This window comes from Myxine glutinosa, chromosome 7, assembly GCF_964187855.1.
Source record: "Myxine glutinosa chromosome 7, kmMyxGlut1.1, whole genome shotgun sequence".
In the NCBI taxonomy this organism is placed as follows: domain Eukaryota; kingdom Metazoa; phylum Chordata; class Myxini; order Myxiniformes; family Myxinidae; genus Myxine; species Myxine glutinosa.
The window spans coordinates 183,315,680-183,330,593 of record NC_136267.1 but is presented as its reverse complement, the minus strand read 5'-3'; the positions used below and the strand labels follow the sequence as shown (position 1 = coordinate 183,330,593).

Here is a 14,914-nt window from a genome sequence, read left to right as displayed (position 1 = left end):
GCGTACAAACCAACCTCGCCGGGACCGATCCGCTCAGCAAGCCGCTTGGCGAGCCGCTCGGTGAGCCGCTCAGTGAGCCGCTCAACGAGCTGCTCAGCGCGCAAGCAAGCGAGCTGTACGTTTCAGCCTGGACGAGGCGTCTGTTCTTTACGTCTACCAACAACCCGTTTGCACAGAGGAAGTCCGCACCGAGCAATGCCATGGGCACTCCGGCGGTTACGAACGACCACTTGAAGAATTGCCCTCCGAACCGCAGGGAGAGGCAGCGCTTCCCGAACGTGCATATGGGTGTTCCGTTGGCTGCAAGCAACGTGGGGCCCCGGCCCGTGGTTCGCTTGTCGGACGTAGACGTCGTAGAGGCAGGGATAACGCTCACCTGTGCACCCGTGTCGCATAGGAAACGGCGCCCGGACAAGGTGTCCATTATAAAAAGAAGGCTGCCGGAATGGCCGACGCTCAGGGCCGCTAACGAGCACCGGCTTGGCAGTTTCCCGACTTGCTGAACGAGCACGGCGGGCGACAACTCCTCGCCTTGTGGCCAAACCTGGCGTGGAAATAGCACCAGGTTTGCGGCGAAGGCGGAGGCCGTGGTTTTCGTGGTGGTGGTGGGCGGGGCGTGGCGGCGGCCACGCGGTGTGCATCAGCCTCGAGATCCACGAGGTGTGGTGCATCAGCATCAGTGTCAGCCCCGGGATCCGCGACGGCCACACCGAAGCTCGCCCACGTGTCACACGCCGCAAAAACTTGTCGGCCTCGACGGCCAGCGCGCGGGGCTCCTTTATCGTGGAACCGGCCAACGCGAGGCGTACCTGTGCCGGCAGCTGGCATAAAAAATCCGGTGCTTTGTCCCCCAGTAGCGACAGCATGTGATCCATTCGGACCGATGGTTGCGTGTAGCCGAGGTCGGGAAGGTCCAGGAGACGGTCGGCCCGTTCGTCCTCTGTGAGGCCGAACGTGGCGATGAGGTGACGCTTGAGCGCCTCGTACCTGTGGTCAGCCGGTGGGTTCCGCAGGACAGACACGACTCGGGCGGCTGTGCCGGGCCCGAGGGCGGCGATGACGTGGAAATAGCGCGTCTCGTCCGCCGTTATGCCACGAAGCCGAAACTGGGCTTCTGCCTGCATAAACCATATCTCCGCCTGAGCTTCCCAAAACTCGGGGAGTTTCACCGCTACCGCGTTGCTGCTCGTCATGGCGCGTTCTGTAGTTCAGCGTCGGCTGAACTAGTCGAGGTCACCAATGTAGTGCGGTGCTATGCGCATGACTTGTTTTGCCAATAAAGGAAGCAACAACGATGTAACCACAAGTGTCTTTATTCCACGGATCAAACTATAGCACTGCCGTGCTCGGGGCTGTGAGCCCCGTGTATATCCCGAGGCCACGCCTACCCCTCGGGCGTGGCCGACACCCTCCTGGTGCGCGGAATGATGTCATCGCGCCAGCGAGCCATCGTGTCCGCCACAATTCCAAACAGGAAACTTACAGTTTTTAAGGAAGTCATAAACGACATAAACAACAGGCACAAATAACTAATGTAACGTGTTCAATATGGTGATGTAAAAGTCACTGCATCAACGGCGGTAAACTTCCAAAATTATTTTTCCCTAAAAGCTTTAAATCGTTTATTTTATTTCAACTTAATTATTAACTTGAACAGTGTGGTACACAAATTCACTTTTGACACTTTCAAGACCCTTCCGTTTAGCAGTACTTGAGCAAAATTTTACAGCATTTTACGTCCAATCAAGTTTGCCGCTCGTAGACAACGCCCATGTCATTGTTTGTCAAGACTGCGTGGGGTAAGGTGTTCTATGAACTCTAGTTTGTAATTTGTTTATGATGCCGACGATTACTCGCCTAATCGTCACGATACACACCGTGGAATATTTAACGTCCCTCCAAGCCAAGTGCTGACACGTGGGTCTGCCAGCTTGAGGTCCTTCCGAACGATGGCACGCATTGACGCATCGCCCTGCGTGCAAAACATCGGGATGACAATGCAGAGCCGGGTCGAGATTAAAATCAAGGGTAGACAGCCCAGAGACAAGGGCGCTACTTCTACACGGCATCGCCAGCCCATATAAAAACCTTGTAAAGACACAATTACAATGGAAAAAGTCCTTGAAAAATGCTTGAGCCACCCGAATACACTTCTGACTCTGAGTTTCAAGTTGACAAATTGTTGCCAATGTCTTTCCCTCCCAAAACAAAGGTCATTGTATGAAGAAGGTCAACCAGGAAGAGATATCGGCATCTGTTGGTTGGATGGCTGTGATATTTCAAATGCCTAAAATGAGTGTTTTGTTGTCAAAGTCGAATTTCACTTTCTTAATGAAAATGTAGCTGCTTCTCAGACGTGTCACTGAACCCAAAATCAGTACTGTAGCTATTTATATCTCCATCTAGACGTTTTATTTTTCAGATATAAACCTGCAATGCCTCTGCACTTTTTCAAAAAAATTACAATCAATTCCAGTTGCCGTTTCGTATGCGGCCTGTGGCTGCTGGTTGCATCATTTTTCTGGAAGCACGTTTGTGCCGCTGATGCAGTGGCCCAACTACGAGTGAGCTGGTACTCAATTTGCCGACCTCGGAAGGATGACAGGCTGAATCAACCCCTCCGGAGCATTAATTCAACGATTGACCGGGATTCTAGCTCAGGATCCTTGGATCCCAAGCCGGCACCCTAACCGCTCAGCCAACACCAGGTAACACCTGTAATGGAGACGAGGTTTAATCGGAACACGGGGCACGTTGAAACATTGAGATTATCCATATGTCATGAGTGTATTGGAATTCAGCCAATGATGACCTCGCCACCATTTCCTCTTCAGGATGATATGTACGAGGAGAACAGAAGAGGTGAAAATCAAACAACTAATCTATATATATATAAAACACAGTTTGTGTGTGTGTGTGTGTGTGTGTGTGTGTGTGTGTGTGTGTGTGTGTGTGTGTGTGTAATGTTACCGATAGACTCCTAAATGGAGAGGCTCACGTTCTTGATATTTGGCATAGACATGGCCATTGAGCCTGGGAAGAACATGGCCGACCTAAAAAAAATTATTTCATAATATTTTTTTAAACATATTTTTACCTCAGCGCATTTCAGCGAGGAATATTATGCACGGAATCTGAGGCGGTGGCAGAGCAGCGGGCTGATTCGCTCAGAGCGATCACGTGATGTTCCTTGCCGCCATAAACTCACAGCAAGTAGCATAGATTTTAGCATGATTAGCATTTAGCATGATTTAGCATGATTTAGCATAGATAGTAGCATGTTTCACATAGATTTTTTTTCAGCGAGGAATATTATACACGGAATCTGAGGCGGTGGCAGAGCAGCGCGCTGATTCGCTCAGAGTGATCACGTGATGTTCCTTGCCGCCATAAACTCACAGCAAGTAGCATAGATTTTAGCATGATTAGCATTTAGCATGATTTAGCATGATTTAGCATAGATAGTAGCATGTTTCACATAGATTTTTTTTCAGCGAGGAATATTATCTACCCTCCTCCCCGTTCCCCTCCCCTTCCCTTTCCCCCTCCCCATCCCCCTCTCCGTCCTCCCCTCCCCCCTCCATCCTCCCCTTTCCCCCCTTCCCCCTCTCCCTCCCCTCCCCCCTCTCCCTCCCCTCCCCCCCTACACCCTACCCCTGCCCCCTCCCCCCTCTTCTCCCCTCCCCCCCCTCTCCTCCCCTCCCCCCCCGTTCCCCTCCTCTCCCCTCCCCCCCTTCCCCTCCCCTCCCCCCTCCCCCCTCCCCTCCCCCGCCCGGCAATGCCGGGTACTTCTGCTAGTCAAGAATAATCGCAATACTTCATCCTGCCCTCTGTTCCCACTATCCCTTCTATCCCATCTTTAAACTGCTCTCCTCCCTTGGCCAATGTTTAAAATTACTCCAGAAGCTTCATGTAAGGAACAAGCAGCATATTCTAAACACCTACAGGTTCAATACCATGTAACTTGTGCTTAAATTGGGAAAATGTGTTTCTTTTTGGTTAAAGCATCAGGAAGTTTTTCCTAAGCCCACAATGATAAAAGGGTTAGTTATTTGATAACTTAAAGTAATAAGAAAGAAAAACAACAGGAAGTATAATAATTCTGTCAATATTTTCACTTTCAAAAGTACAAGGCTGATTTCTGTATATCGGATGTAAAAACATTGATTGTTCTGAAGATGAACATATCGTGATGCAGATCAATCATCTCCATGAGTATTTGTTTCCAGTCGACATTAAAATTCAATGTTATTGTTTCCTCCGCAACCGGAGGTGGTTTTCTCCCCTGTCTGTTTGTTTGTGAACAAAATATCTAAAAAAGTTGTGGACAGATTCGGACGAAATTTGGCAGAGATGTAGCGTATGTGACACGGACGAAATGTTTAGAGTTTGGTGAAGATCCGGATTCGGATCCGGCTACGAGAATTTTTTAAGTGATTCTTCACCATTGGGAGAAGGGGCCAAAAACGATACATAGCAGGATATCTGAAAAAGTTGTGGACGGATTCGGACGACACTTGGTGGACTGGTTGGGTATCTGACAAGGACGATTCGATTCGATTTTGGTGAAGATCTGAATATGGATTCGGATATGAGAATTATTTAATTTTTAAAGTGATTCTTCACCATTGGGAGATGGGGCCAAAAACTATACATTGCGGGATATCTCAAAGTTGTGGATGGATTTGGACGAAACTTGTTGGACAGGTTGTGTAAGTGACAAGGAAAAATCGATTCAATTTTGGTGAAGATCTGAATATGGATTCGGATATGAGAATTGTTTTTTTTTTAGTGATTCTTCACCATTGGGAGATGAGGCCAAAAACTATACATTGCGGGATATCTCAAAAAGTTGTGGATGGATTTGGACGAAACTTGTTGGACAGGTTGTGTAAGTGACAAGGAAAAATCGATTCGATTTTGGTGAAGATTTGAATATGGATTCGGATATGAGAATTGTTTTTTTTTTAAGTGCTTCTTCACCATTGAGTGATATGGCCAACCAGGTGAAGGTGTGCTCTTTACTGAAAGCCGTTCAAGTTATTTTTGTAATTATAATCATCGTCTTTAAAGGAAATTGCATTGGCGTACAGAGATTGGGTAAGGGGAGCGATCCAGGGAGTATGAGAGAATGGGGGTGAAGGATGTTTCAATAGTCTTGTGCACAGCACAGTATGTGTTCTGCCCCCACAAACAACCACAAGTGATTAAAAGTGGGAAATGCGGAAAATAATTTGGCTGATTGTGGCTGAAGGATAAATTTGGACGGTGTGGCGTGTTGTCTCACCTGAACGGTTGCGATGCGTCTCCAGTCTCGCATGTGTTAGACAAGTTCTTTATAGAAAGTTATTAATTAAAAAGAATCAATTAATTAACTTATTCCCCTCCAGGGGTTTTAAATCAACCGGATCGAATTTATCAGTCGACGTAGGCAAGATGGCAGGAAGCAGACAATCACACAACCTTAATATAAGGCAATATAATTACCCCCCACACGCGAAGCGAAAAGCACGGTTAAGCAATTGGGTCGCTCTGTCTGTCTGTCTGTCTGTCTGTCTGTCTGTCTACCAATGCCAGTTCATGATCGAGGAAGATCTTAATTTCAATTGAATGTTATATTTTGAACATGAATTCCAACATGAATCGGAAAACGAACCTGTGGTTTAACAGTACTTTGGCTCCGATTTCGTCCCGATTGCGCATGCATGGAGGACCGAGATAAATTTTTTCATCTGTCTGTCTGGTAGTCTTAATTATTTTTGTATCTGGCAATCAAACTAAATTGAAAATCATTTTTTATGATTAGGAAAAAATTTCGTGTGAAAAAAATCCGGCAATCAAACATTCCATCGCTACACCGTCCGAAAATCATATTTTATGATTTTATGATCCAAAACAGGAAACTTACTGTTTTAAAGGATGTCATAAAGGACACAAACAGCAGGCACGAAGAACTAATTTAACATGTTAAATAAGGTGGTGTAAAAGACGCTGCATCAACGGCGGTAAACTTCCGGGAAAAAAATTATTTGCTGCATTAATTATTAAATTAAATTAACTAAATTTATTATTTATTAATTATTAAATCTTATGATTTAAATGAAATAATCATTAAATTAATTATTTAATTATTTACTTTAAAAAAATAATTATGTCCACCAAAGGCGGACTGAGGTTATTTTTCCACCTGTCTGTCTGTTTGTTTGTGAGAGGACATGTTGAAAAGTTGTGGAAGGATTCAGACGAAATTTGGTGTACAGGTTGTGTGTGTGCCAATGGCGAATTGATTAGATTTTGGTGAAGATATGTTGGAACCCATCTGTGGATCGGTCCCATCGGCCGATGGGTCTGACCCGTTTGGCGACCCATCTGTGGATGCACGAGAAATGACAATGCAGACCCATCGGCCGATGGGTCTGCGCCATCTGCGGATGTGTTGTTCACCTTGAAGGAATGTGTTGACAGAATGGTGCTCTTCAATCATTATTATTCAATCTTTTTTTATTCAATCTTCAATTAGGGTTAGGGTTAGGGTTAGGGTTAGGGTTAGGGTTAGGGTTAGGGTTAGTGGTTAGGGTTAGGGTTAGGGTTGTTAGGGTTAGGGTTAGGGTTAGGGTTAGGGTTAGGGTTAGGTTAACTCATCCACCATTGATGCATACACATTCCTTCAAGGTGAACAACACATCCGCAGATGGCGCAGACCCATCGGCCGATGGGACCGATCCACAGATGGGTTCCAACAGATACACATCCGGATACTATAATTTTAGTGATTCTTCACCATTGAGAAATATAGGTAAAAACGATATATAGCTGAAAAAGTTGTGGACAAGTTATAACAAAACTTGGTGGAAGAGTTGCGTCGGTGACGAGAACAAACAGACTCGATTTTGGTTCAGGTCCAGATGCAGATTCGACCTATCAGTGTGATAGAAACGTAAACTGTTCATCCTGGCGGAGGTATGCGCTCCACTAAATGCCGTTCTCGATTTGATGTCAATTTAATTATATACTAAAACACTGTAGAACACAAATCACCTTATATGGACTCTCAAAAACCTTTGGATAAGCAGCATTTGGATAAAATATTACAGCATGTTTCATCTTCTCGACCAATCAAATTCGCTGCTCGCAGACCCCGCCCATTTCCTTTTTTCTCAAGACTGTCTGGGGTAAGGTGTTCTATGAATGCTCAAGTTTGTAAGGAAATGTAATTAGGACAAGTATAATTAAATATAAGGAAATGTAATTTATTTGGCATAAGATAGAACAATATTGTGAAATTCCGGACAAAGGGCAGACACAAAACACAAGTACCTGCTAAACAAGGAAACCAGACACTATTATGGCACCAAATGGTCACACGCAGGTGCGGATTCACATTTTTGGGGCCCTGGGCGCAAAAATATTTAGACCCAAAACATCAACCAAAAACACGAATACATGAAAATGCATTAATACTGTAATACATAGACTCCATTCAATGTCACACCGAGTTAATAAAGGATACATACACCAGGAATAAGTACAGCCACTACGAATAGGCCTAGCCGATTGGTCATGAACACACCTAAGCACTATCATTGGTGAGTTCCTTCCCAAGTTTTTATTACTTGCAAAATCGAAGCTTTTTCAACTATATTGGTCGATCTTGTGCATTGCCGTATTCTGTCTGTCTGTTTGTATTTCAATCGCCTGCAGGTCACAATTTTAAACCGATCTTTACGAAACGTCACCAAATGGTAGAGTTAGCCATAAGGAAAAAAGCCTATTGATTTTGAGGTCAAAAAGGTCAGGATAGGCCAAAGGTCAACAACTTTATCAAATTTCTAAAATCTGCAATTTTCATCTGATTCTCTTGAAATGTGAAGAGGATTTGCATATCAGAACAATTATTTCAACCACCAATTATTTTTGAGGTCAACATAAGCCAAAGGACAACAACTTATTTTAGGGATTTCCCAAGTTTCATTCTATGCACGACAGATTTCTTGTTTGTCTGTTTGTTGGTCAATCGCCCACAGGTTACAATTCCAAACCGATCATCATAAAACTTTACCAAGTTGTAGAGGTAGTCACAATTGAGAAGCATATTGATTTTTAGGTCAAAGGTCATCTTGAGGTCAAATTTATAAAATTGTCATTTTTCATCCGATCGCCTTGAAAGTTGAACAGAATTTGCATGTTGAGTCTCTGAATTGGGAAAATAATTATTTTTGAGGTCAAATGTCAACTCGAGGTCAAACTTCTAAAATCATAAATTTTCATCTGAAAAATTGTCAATTTTCATCAGATAAACCTGCAGATTAAAGAGCAATTGCATAATTCATCACTGAATTGGGAAACCAACTATTTTTGAAGTCAAGAGGTGAAAGGTCAACTCAAGGTCAAACTTCTAAAATCATCAATTTTCATCAGATAAACCTGAAGATTAAAGAGCAATTGCATAATTCATCACTGAATTGGGAAACCAACTATTTTTGAAGTCGAGGTCAAAGGTCAACTCAAGGTCAAACTTCTAAAATCATCAATTTTCATCTGAAAAATCATCAATTTTCATCAGATAAACCTGAAGATTAAAGAGCAATTGCATAATTCATCACTGAATTGGGAAACCAACTATTTTTGAAGTCGAGGTCAAAGGTCAACTCAAGGTCAAACTTCTAAAATCATCAATTTTCATCTGAAAAATCATCAATTTTCACCAGATAAACCTGAAGATTAAAGAGCAATTGCATAGTTCATCACTGAAGTGGGAATCCAACTATTTTTGAGGTCAAAAGGTCAAAGGTCAACTCAAGGTCAAACTTCCAAAATCATCAATTTTCATCTCAAACATCGTCAATTTTCAGCCAATTGACTGAAATTGAACAGCATTTCCACATCGAATCACTGAATTGGGAAACCAATTATTTTAAGGTCAAAAGGTTAAAGGTCAAGTCAGTCAAATTTCAAAATCATCACTTTTCATCTGAAAATCAATGAGTTATGATTAAGATTGTCAATTTTAATCTTAATGAAATGGACAATTTGATGTCTGCATGGCAATTTTTTGGGGGGGGATTTGGGAGTGGATATTCCAAGTATTGTGCTCTGCACGACATGTTTCTTGTTGTTTTATTTGTTTTTGCATACATAGACGAGGCTCGACAAAGAACAAAAAGTTTACTGTAGAGCGCTCGCCAAGTGAAGTGAACACTGAATCAGCACATCAACAAAACCATTGTTAAGGAACGGTTGGCTTGGCGAGCGAAAGCAAGCCAATTGGTAACTGAACACACAATCTAGACTAGGCAGACCCAAGACCCTTTTCTGCTTCTGTCACTTGTGTAATGCAAAAAGTTAATTTTGGGTGATTTTCAACCCTTTTCGCCTTTTGTTACCTCTGCAACTGACGGTGGATGGAGGTTATATTTTCACTCCTGTTTGTGAACAGGATATCTCAAAAATGTGTGGACGGATTCGGATGAAATTTGGTGTAGAGGTTGGTCATGTGACAAGGACGAAATGATGAGATTTTGGTGAAGATCCGGATCCGAATCCTGGTCTGGATCTGAGGAGTTTTCATAGTGATTTTTCACCATTGAGAAATAGGGCAAAAAACGATATATACCATGATATCTCAAAGATTTGTGGACGGATTCGGATGAAATTTGGTGTAGAGGTTGGTCATGTGACAAGAACGAAATGATTAGATTTTGGTGAAGATCCGGATCCGAATCCTGGTCTGGATCTGAGGAGTTTTCATAGCGATTTTTCACCATTGAGAAATAGGGCAAAAAACGATATATACCACGATATCTCAAAGATTTGTGGACGGATTCGGATGAAATTTGGTGGAGAGGTTGGTCATGTGACAAGGACGAAATGATTAGATTTTGGTGAAGATCCGGATCCGAATCCTGGTCTGGATCTGAGGAGTTTTCATAGCGATTTTTCACCATTGAGAAATAGGGCAAAAAACGATATATACCACGATATCTCAAAGATTTGTGGACGGATTCGGATGAAATTTGGTGGAGAGGTTGATCATGTGACAAGAACGAAATGATGAGATTTTGGTGAAGATCCGGATCCGAATCCTGGTCTGGATCTGAGGAGTTTTCATAGTGATTTTTCACCATTGAGAAATAGGGCAAAAAACACTTTATACCACGATATCTAAAAAGGTTGTGGACGGATTCGGATGAAACAGACCTTGATAACCGCCCTTGATTTTTTTTGAAAGATATTGTCGACAACACCAAGGTGGCAAACCTGCTGAGCATAACATGGCAAGAACTCGTGTACTGCCTTGATGTTCTGCACACGACAAACGGAACTCAAGTTAAAGTGTATTGATGCACAAAACTTTGAGTTTCTTCATCATATAAACCAAAGGGTGTCGTTGTATCATTTGTGGTTCTAAGTATATTAACAACCAAAGTTGTCCAGGTATTTTGGGAACACCCTGTATATTCCTGCCCTCGCTTTTCTCCCCGGTTTTTCCTCTTCTTCTTCATTCCTCAATTTACCACACCCAACATCTTCTTTGCATACAAAATGTGTACATTAATCCATATTTCATTCTGGCCGGTTTAGTTTCAGCATTTCTCTCTGAGCCCACGTCATTGCTCACCTGATGTAATTTAACCCTTGCTGGACCATAGAGCAAACAGACCTCGACAAAGCAAGACCTTTGTGGTTATCCACCACATTTATCATGTCACCTTTAAGTTCAGTCAAAGAAAAACTTTATTTTGGGAGTAATTCCAAGGAAGTTGTAGCAAAAGTATTTTTTTTGTCCAATCATACTGAAATTTTGTCCAATCACACCGTTTTTTTGTAAATCTGAAAATCCTAGAAAAAAAGAAACATGACTATGCCAATTTCCACCAAATATTGCGTACGTGCTGGCGGTACCCAGTCTTGTGCACAGGCACAACCCCCGTCCTCGTTCTCTCAAGGGTTACCATCGTTTCTAGCTGTATTAAAATAATGGCATTCTCTGTATGTGTGTAGGAATGATCATTATAAAGAATGGTGGGGCCAATCCGGGGAGACGACTCGCAATTTTCCTCTGTCCATGTGGGCTGGTGCAAGTGGTTTAACCACCGATCCCTGCCCAAAGGAGGGGGGCATTGTCGCCATATTTTGTGGTTATTACGATTAGCCTGTATTAAATAAACAGGACGTTGGTCGAGGTATGCTAACCGTAGTGGGAACCAATGAGAAGATGGAGTTTCCGGTGCTCACCCTCTGTCGGAGCAAAAGACGCTCCGACGATGGATTAACGCTCAAAATGTGAACTTCTCCTTGCTCGCCACAGGGTAGGACACCTCGACCAACGCTCTGTTCATTCCATCCATTGTATGTGTTTGTCGATTAAGCAGATAGATATGATATATAGATAGATAGATTAAGCAGATAGATAGTATGCTTCACGAGCAAGAATAGTTCTTCATTCTTTTTTTCTTTAAGTTTTAACCCATCTACAGTCACCTTCATCGATCCACAACCTTCTTTTTTGGAAAGTGCACACTTTTTCTGATTCTCCTCCTTTGCCACACGCTTGACTCGCAATTCACGAGCACCGTCCCTCCCCTCCCTTCCTCCAACCCTCACCTCCCACTCCCCCTCCCCTCCCAATCTCCCTCCCTCGCCTCCTCTTCCACTTCCCCTCCCTTCCCACTCCCCTCCTACATCCCCATTTTTAATCAGAATTCCTTTCTGCTGTCAACCTCGTCATCCCTTCCCTTCTCCCTCCCCCTGTTTTCAATACAAGGCACCTACCTGGCTTTATTGCCGCACCACACCTCCACCTCCCCGGCCTGTGATATACAGCATTGTGCACTTTGGAACTCATAACCTGATGTTTGACATATGTGGCAATTATGTTATGTTTTACATGAGTGCTGCTATTCATAACACCAGGCCTGTTATATCATCATCCATTGCACATTCCCTTTCATGGAATTTACAATACTAGGGCATGCCCGTACTATATCTATATCTAAAATTATATCCCCCCCTCTATTTACATGAAATGGTTTGGTCCATGAAATGTTTTGGTCCATTCGCAACGCCAAAGCGAACGGCGAACGCTTTACATGAAATGGTTTGGTGCATGAAATGTTTTGGTCCATTCGCAACGCCAAAGCGAACGGCGAACGGCTTGCGAGTACAGTGACAATCCCCCCGGGGTTTTTATTAGTTTTAAAACATAGTTTAACGCCAACATAGCGCCAACATAGTTTGCAAACGTGAAATAAATGAATACGCTCTCAAATGTGCCATCCGAGGCAGAGTGTGTCCGCCACGTTCGGCACACGCGATAGCTCGCTGCTCTCTGATTGGTTGAATCGTTTTTTGGACATAGCTCGGTAAGTAATTGTCCGATTAATATGAAACCTTGAAAAGGCACATCCTCGGGTCCCCAGCAATATACCTGGCAAGTTTAAAGTATATCGGACCCGTGGTTGTCGAGAAACAGCGGTCACAGACAAACAAACGTACAAACGTACAAACGTACAAACAAACACACAGAGATTACTGGAATTATAGATAGATTATCATCATCAACATCAACATCGTGTGGCGTTTTAATACTACACGATATTCAGAACATTGATTTGTTTGTTTTTTCAGGTTATTATTTTTCAGTGATGTTGTAAACATGTCATTTAATTATTTATTGCACGTGATTGATCCGAGTCCAATTTAATACATCTTCATATCATTTATTTCTTGACTGCACATCCATTCTTGTTTTGTTTTATGGTCCATCTGGGTTTTCATGGTTTCTCTTCATATTGATGGCTACCATAGCTATTTTGTGATTGTTGCAGGATTATTAGCCCTTCCCCACGCAGTGGGAGACAGGGTTTTGCAATCACGTGTGTGTGTGTGTGTGTGTGTGTGTGTGTGTGTGTGTGTGTGTGTGTGTGTGTGTGTGTGTGTGTCTGTCTGTGTACCTGTGTGTCTGTCCAAACTAACTTTTTAGCTTATCTGGAATTGGAATTCCACATGAGGTATTGTCATCGTGCACCTGTCCATCTCCTATTTCAAATTCTCTGGCCAAACCGCTGCGCAAATCCATCTGAAATTTGGCAGCAAGGTTCCCCTCCTGCCTGTTAACGGGGTTGTAATGCACGTTCGGTCACGTGACTTTAAGTTAAATGGCGGACTTAGTAAATTCCTTCAAAAATCTTCTTTCTCCAGACCCACCAGTCAGAATGCTACTAAATTTGGGTTACCACGTTAAGTCAGGGTAGGAATGTTAAATTGAGGAGGTCATGCCAATCACGTGATCGGATGTATGTCAAAATGGCCGACTTGGTCAATTTTTTGGAAAATCACGTAAATTCTTTCAAAAATCGTCTTCTCCAGACACACCAGTCAGAATGCTACCAGATTTGGGTTATAACATTAGGCCAGGGCCCACATATGTCCAGTGGTCCTATAACATTTTCAATAAAGCTTTATTATGAGAACATGGAGAATACAAATTAATATAATTTGGTGAAAAGGTCAAAGGTCAGCATTACAAAATCGCCAATTTTCATATAATTGACCTGAAATTTTAAGAATTTGCATATTGGGTCACTGAATTGGTTCACCTCTCAAAATCCAGAAGCTGAGTGTTTTTAGCCGCATCGCAGACGCTGGTCATAGAGTGCCCTCTGCTGTTGTTGTTGTTCTTCTTGTTCTTGTTCTTGCAGAGAAGACAAAACCTCAAAGCTCCACCCATTCTGGGAGAGGCTTCATATAAACAAATATCCACCATTTTATTAACTCGCATAGCTTTGAGGCCTGTTTTGTAGGCCCGTGGTGTCTTCCTCTCTCACACAGTTTTATTTCAAATCAAATTCGATATATCATTTCATTTTTCACAGTCGCTAACATAGTTTTAGACTCGGTTGAAAAAAAACGGGAAGAAAATCCGATGAAAGTTGCCCTTTATAGAACGAAATGAATTCTCAAAGGCCTGTAACTTCAAGTCCATCGAGATTTTTTTTTTTTAATCGCGGCATGGTCAGTCATACACCGCCCGAAATAACAGACGGGAAAATGCCGAGATATATATATTTTGTTTAAATCGCGGCATGGTCAGTCATACACCGCCCGAAATAACAGACGGGAAAATGCCGAGATATATTAAAAATTCGTCGCCACACACGGAAAATTGCCGAGATATATTATTTTTAAATCGCGGCATGGTCAGTCATACACCACCCGAAATAACAGACGGGAAAATGCCGAGATATATTAAAAATTCGTCGCCACACACGGAAAATTGCCGAGATATATTTTCACTTTGCACAAAAATAACATCAAGTAATCGAATCAATAGGAATGTCCTGTGCCTATAACATCGACGTTATAGGCACAGCTGCATCTAGGCATTGTGTAACATCGACGCGGCTTTTGTTTTAATTAAAACTTTTTGTACTTGTTTTTAGATAAAATGGTCAAAGATCAAGGTTGTGGAAAATAATCGCTTTTTTGTAGCTTTTTTTTATCATGTTTAGCGTATGGAAGAAGTCTGAATACAAAGCAGACGCTGACGGACTTGACATTTTCAGAAGCTATCTAGTTTCTCTTTGCTTTTTATTTATGTTTGTAGTATTACAAAAAGCTCTTGCCTAAGCTGAAACTTATGTATCAAAACGGTATTTTAAATCACTAATGTCTGTTACAGATCAGCACTTTTGTACCTTTGTATAGTTGTTACTACATTTTATTTATTATTGGTTTTTTATTGCTGCCAAGTGTAGACTAAAATAAGGATTTGCTGCAAGATTTCCATGGTTAGATTTCATTCGAATTAGTTACTTCAACTATTAAGTTGACTGCGCCTGTCAATTTTTTAAAATTATTTTCTATTTGCTTGGTGATATTTTGAGCAACATTGCTTTTTCATAAGTAGCATTCT

General features: G+C 42.5%; 1 long non-coding RNA gene across 2 annotated transcripts in view; it reads right to left on the bottom strand.

Annotated features, from left to right (window-relative positions):
- Positions 1 to 14,914, bottom strand: part of LOC137430682 (uncharacterized) — a 100,295-nt gene that overhangs the window by 65,001 nt on the left and 20,380 nt on the right. Inside the window, exon 3 of one of the 2 annotated variants that reach the window (XR_013623995.1) lies at positions 13,593 to 13,693. The exons of the other annotated variant lie outside the window; for it this stretch is intronic. This is a non-coding gene — a long non-coding RNA (uncharacterized LOC137430682). Of the gene's footprint in view, positions 1 to 13,592; positions 13,694 to 14,914 lie in introns of those variants that run through there. 2 annotated transcript variants of the gene reach the window in all.